The sequence below is a fragment of the Coregonus clupeaformis genome, unplaced genomic scaffold (assembly GCF_020615455.1).
Source record: "Coregonus clupeaformis isolate EN_2021a unplaced genomic scaffold, ASM2061545v1 scaf0858, whole genome shotgun sequence".
Classification (NCBI taxonomy): Eukaryota; Metazoa; Chordata; class Actinopteri; order Salmoniformes; family Salmonidae; genus Coregonus; species Coregonus clupeaformis.
Window position 1 is genome coordinate 188109 of NW_025534313.1, and position 6000 is coordinate 194108.

General features: G+C 49.1%; 1 pseudogene; it reads left to right on the forward strand.

Annotated features, from left to right (window-relative positions):
- Positions 1-5110, forward strand: part of LOC121561571 — a 76187-nt pseudogene extending 71077 nt beyond the window's left edge.
- Positions 5111-6000: the final 890 nt, after the last annotated feature.

Here is a 6000-nt window from a genome sequence, read left to right on the forward strand (position 1 = left end):
AAATACGAACGTATTTAGCATGTCCCTGAGGATATCATTCACTAGGGCTTGAAAAACTGCTGGGGCATTGGTGAGGCCGAAGGGCATGACGAGATATTCATAGTGGCCGGTTGGTGTGTTGAACGCTGTCTTCCATTCGTCTCCCTCCCTCATCCGCACCAGATGGTAGGCATTGCGAAGGTCCAGCTTAGTGAATACAGTGGCTCCCTGCAGCAGTTCGAAGGCAGACGCAAAGTAAGGGCAGTGGGTAGCGATTCTTAACCGTGATGTCGTTCAGACCCCGGTAATCTATGCATGGACGAAGAGAACCGTCCTTCTTGCCGACAAAGAAGAATCCCGCTCCTGCGGGGGAAGACGACGGTCTAATTATCCCGGAGGCAAGAGAGTCATTAATGTAGTCCTCCATGGCCTTTCTTTCCGGGGCTGACAGTGAATACAGACGACCCTTGGGAGGTGCTGTGCCAGGCAGGAGATCAATCGCGCAGTCATAGGGTCTGTGTGGGGGTAGAGATGTCGCCTTGGATTTGTTGAACACCTCTTTCAGGCTGTGGTAACAGGCCGGAACATTGGATATGTCGGAGGTAGCGCTAGATCCTTCCCCGGTGAACGGGCAGGGTGGCCCCCCTTAAACAGGTCTGGTGACAACTCCTTCCCCACTCACGGACTGTTCCTGTCTCCCAGTCGATGTGGGGGTTGTGCTGACGGAGCCACGGGTATCCAAGAATGAGTGGTTGGCCAGGTGAGTGTAGGAGGTGAAACTGGATGGACTCCTGGTGGTTTCCTGACAGCAGGATTGTCACAGGGGCGGAGATATGAGTGACAGTGCCAAGATGATGCCCATCCAGGGCTCGTGCAGGAATGGGTTGTGTCAGTTGATGATGGTTCACGCCCAGTTGCTGTGCAAGCTCAGGGTCCATGATGTTTGCTTCGGCCCGGAATCCACAAGGGCGGCCAATGTATGAGTCTTGTCAGAAAGCTGAAGGCGGAGATGAAGCAGGGTCTTTCGGATGGAGGGAGACTGAAGGCTTGTTGAGCTCACCCGGATCTCCCCTACACCTGGTGAGCTGCGGCTTTTGCCGGACAAGTAGCGACACGGTGATTCTCGCCACCACAGTAGAGGCAAAGGTTGGAGCTTAGACGGCGCCGACGCTCCTCGGGAGTCAGAGAGGCACGGCCAATCTCCATGGGCTCAGGCTGATTGAGTTGGCTATGGGACTTGACAGGCAGGGGCTGGACAGAAGCGGTATCGACCCGAGTACGGATGGCAGGTTGACTGAGACGGCCCTTCTCCCTCCTCCGGGTCTGTATACGGCGGTCAATGCGAACGGCAAGGTCAATGGCGGCATCAAGCGTTGAGGGCGGGTCATGGGAAACAAGCTCGTCCCTTGATATAGTCCGCCAGGCTATGGAGGAAGGCTTGCACCAGTGCCTCTGGGTTAAACGAGCTTTGACTGGCCAGGGTACGAAAGTCAATGGAGAAGTCTGCCACTGTCCGATTGCCCTGACGGATGGTGAGCAGAGCTTGTGACGCTTCGGCTGTTGGCGAGCCTAGGTCAAAGACCTTTAACATCTCCTCCTCAAAGGCACTGAAGGAGGCACAGGCTGGGGTTTGCCGGTCGAATTCCGCCGTTCCCCACAACCGAGCTCGACCGGTGAGATGTGTGATGACATACCCCACCTTGGCTCCCTCTGTTGAGAAAGTCCTGGGCTGTAGTGCAAACTGGATTCGGCAGCTGCTCAAGAATGGTCTTACTTGCTTCTGGTTGCCATCAAAAGCGTTCCGGGTTCCCAATCCTTGGTTCAGGAGCGTGGGGATCTGGTGGCAGCACTGCCGGGCCTGCAGCATTGGGACCTCCAGCGGAGGGATGAAGGAGTATCGGTGGTACAGGAACAAAAGGACCAGGGGGGGTGCAGGTGGAGTAGCCGGGCTTGAGAGTAGTTGCAGGGCTTGGGCTAGCTGTTGTTGCTGCAGTTGGAACTGTTGTTGCTGCTGGTTGAATAGCTGGAGAAGGGAAGCGATGTCGCCAGCCATCCGATTTATGTCTCCCTCAGAGCGTTCCAGTCGCTGTAGGGCAGTCCTCTCTGGCTCTTCCTCCATCGTGGTCAGGGAGTGCGCTGGGTCCATGATGGTCAGATCGTTCTGTCACGAACAGAAGAGGACCCAAGAGCGCAAGTTCAAATTCAGAGTTCTTTATTCAAGGTTACAGGCGGGAAGAGGAGTCCCAGGGGTGTCAGGGGTCTTTCAGGGTCCTCCTGTGGGTACCTGTGCTCGGGGGTCACCAAATGTCCGGGGGTGTCCAGTCCAAGTGCTTAGTGTGTGTGTTCCCCAGTGATGGAGCGGCGTATCGGGCTGAGGGTGGTGAAACGTCTGGGCACGCTCATCTGGTGGTCGGAGACCGGAGGGGCTGAAGATCGGAGAGTAGTCGAGGTCCAGAAGGCAGGTTGGGATAGACGGGGCAGTAGAACAAGGAGGCAGTCAAGAAAGGATCGGTATCACAAACAGGAGTCAGAGCGCAGACAGGCAGGTTACTGGTCCGGGTTTGAAGACGATCTGACAGGGCTTGGCTGAAAACCAGGGCTTGATATACTGGGAGAGGTAGTGGGGAAATGCAGTTCAGCTGGCAGAGTAATTAGAACAGAGTGAGGCAAGGTGAGGATGGTGAGTGGGAAATGCAGTGCAGCTGGCCAGGTAACAAGAGCAGAGCAGGGCAGGTGGAGCTAGTTAGGCTGAGTAGAGAGAGGGAGGTGAGCAGAGTGGAAGATAATTGAATGCAATTAATGTTGCTACCAGGGAGAGAGAGTGCTCATGACACAAACATTCAAACAACACAGACATTCCTGCCATTACTCTGGATATTTTCTATGAAATCAATGAAATGTTGTAACTGTTGTTAGTTCATTAATGTGTTTTAATCTGTCTAGATTTCATCTTGATTGTTTAAACTTTAAAAAGCTATGTTGACAGTAGTTTAAAATGTTAAAAAATGGCAACATGTGACCTATATAGGTTATCAATGTTAAGATGTTTGCTCAATGTTCAAACAGACTCCTGCCATTATCAGATGGATATTTTTATGAAATCAATGAAATGTTGTTACTGTTATTAGTTCATTAATGTGTTTTACTCTGTCTAGCTTTCATCTAGATTCTTTAGATTTTAAAAGCTATGTTGACAGTAGGTTTAAAAATGTTTAAAATGTTTAATTAAATGGCAACATGTTAGTGATCTCAAAAGATAAAACATATGACACGTGATGCTTTTCACTCAACCCTGTTACATGATTTTCAACCCTGTTGCGGTGCATTCATCCCTGTTACGAGATTATTTAAAAAAAAAATTGTATTAAATAAACAAAATATAACATCAATAGTGTTTTTATTGTGTGTATTAAATCAGGGTAAATAAGGCTATTTCAATTTTGTCAGGAATTACGCAGCATTCTTGCACATTTCTTGCGAAAATGTGGAGTTAGATTAGACATTTCTTCATCGTAAACTGGAAAGGATGGTGCTGGTCAGTTTTTCTTGATTTTCTCTTTAATTACAATATGCCATTATTTACAAGGGACATCTAAACTGTGAGATTATGCCAGAAGCTGATCTCAAGCTTATTGGAAAAATGAATAGTTGAATAACAAAATGACTGTGACGGGGTTGAATTAAATTGGGACTTGTTTGAGAAAATAATACAGAATAATAACTTAATACTCTACATTGAGATGGGAAAAGGTATTTTCTATCAAGTACACACATTACTTTGTCACATCAAATAAAAAAAAGCTTAAGATTTTAATGTTCATTGTTTCATCCTCCTCAATCACAAAAGGCACCGAATCTGTAGAATGACCCATGTGACTGTCATGTTGAGGCCCTCTGCATGAGTGGGGGCATGGGGTGGGCAGGAGGGGCATATGACTGATCTGAGGGGGCCTGGTTGGGGTGAGGGTGTGGTTGGTTTGGGGGGTATTGATTGGTTGGGGTGAGGGTGTGGTTGGTTTGGGGGGTATTGATTGGTTGGGGTGAGGGTGTGGTTGGTTTGGGGGTATTGATTGTTTGGGGTGAGGGTGTGGATGTGGCTGGATGTAGGTTCTCTCGACGGGGGTCATCTATGTGCAGGTCCGCAGGTCTGGGAGAGTAGTAGCATTTTAGTTTGCTCTGTTTGTTTGTTAATTCTCTCTCTCTCTCTCTCTCTCTCTCTCTCTTTCCCCCCCTCTCTCTCTCTATCTATCTCTCTCTCTGTCTCTCTCCTCTCTCCTCTCTCTCTCTCTTTCCCCCCCTCTCTCTCTCTCTCTCTCTCTCTTTCCCCTCTCTCTCTTTCTCCTCTCTGTCTCTCCTCTCCCTCTCTCTCTCTCTCTCCTCTCTCTCTCCTCCTTTCCTCTCTCTCTCTCTCCTCTCTCCTCTCCCTCTCTCTCTTCTCTCTCTCTCTCTCTCTTTTCTCCAGGTGGTGGTAACCAACACGATTCCCCACTCGTCCCAGAAGCTCCAGTGTTGTAAGATAAAGACGGTTGATGTTTCTCTGATCCTGTCTGAAGCTGTATGGAGGATCCACTGTGGAGAGTCGATGTCTTATCTGTTCCACAACATAGGAGCTGACGACTGACACACCACACACACGCACGTTTATTTTCTGCCAAAATAAAAAAATGTTGCCATTTGTTTAAGTTTGGTATTTGTGCAGCAGATGTTTTCCAGTGATGAGAGGTGTCCGTCCTCCTGGAGATTTTTACTCCCAACCCTGTTCCTGGAGAGCCGTCCTCCTGGAGGTTTTTACTCCAACCCTGTTCCTGGAGAGCCGTCCTCCTGGAGGTTTTTACTCCAACCCTGTTCCTGGAGAGCTGTCCTCCTGGAGGTTTTTTACTTCAAGTAAAAACCTCCAGGAGGACGGCTCTCCAGGAACAGGGTTGGAGTTAAAACCTCCAGGAGGACGGCTCTCCAGGAACAGGGTTGGAGTTTCACAGCTGATTAGGGAACACATTGATTCCATTCCCTGTCCTCCTCTAGTTCCTCCCAGCAGCCTCCTCTGCTCTGTACGGTGCATGCTGTAATACCGTATCTATCCTGGTGTATATTACTGGCTCCTACATGCTGGACTATTAAACATCTGTCTGAATGCTGCTGTCTTTTATTCCAGTCAGGTTTAGTTTGGATTCCATCCACTGGCTTTCATTTGTTTGTTCTGTCGGCTGGATGATTGATGTTGATCTCTTCTCCTGCCTGACGTGGTGTGGTGTGGGTGTCTCTATGGTGTGTGTGTGTGTGTCTCTATGGTGTGTGTGTGTGTGTGTCTATGGTGTGTGTGTGTGTGTCTATGGTGTGTGTGTGTCTATGGTGTGTGTGTGTGTGTGTGTGTGTCTCTATGGTGTGTGTGTGTGTGTGTCTATTTGGTGTGTGTGTGTGTCTCTGGTGTGTGTGTGTGTGTCTCTATGGTGTGTGTGTGTGTGTCTCTATGGTGTGTTTGTGTCTATGGTGTGTGTGTGTGTGTCTCTATGGTGTGTGGTGTGTTTGTGTCTATGGTGTGTGTGTGTGTGTGTGTCTCTATGGTGTGTGTGTCTCTATGGTGTTTGTGTGTCTCTGGTGTGTGTGTGTGTGTGTCTCTATGGTGTGTGTGTGTCTCTATGGTGTGTGTGTGTCTGGTGTGTGTGTGTGTGTGTCTCTATGGTGTGTGTGTCTCTATGGTGTGTGTGTGTCTATGGTGTGTGTGTGTGTTTTTCTACGGTGTGTGTGATTGATGGGGATGGCAGAGTGTGTGTGTGTGTGTTTTTCTACGGTGTGTGTGATTGATGGGGATGGCAGAGTGTGTGTGTGTGTGTTTTTCTACGGTGTGTGTGATTGATGGGGATGGCAGAGTGTGTGTGTGTGTGTGTGTGTGTTTTTCTACGGTGTGTGTGATTGATGGGGATGGCAGAGTGTGTGTGTGTGTCTACGGTGTGTGTGTTTGACGTCATAGAGACGCCACCATCTGTTTCTCTCGCTAAAAAACACCTGACCAACGGATGTCTG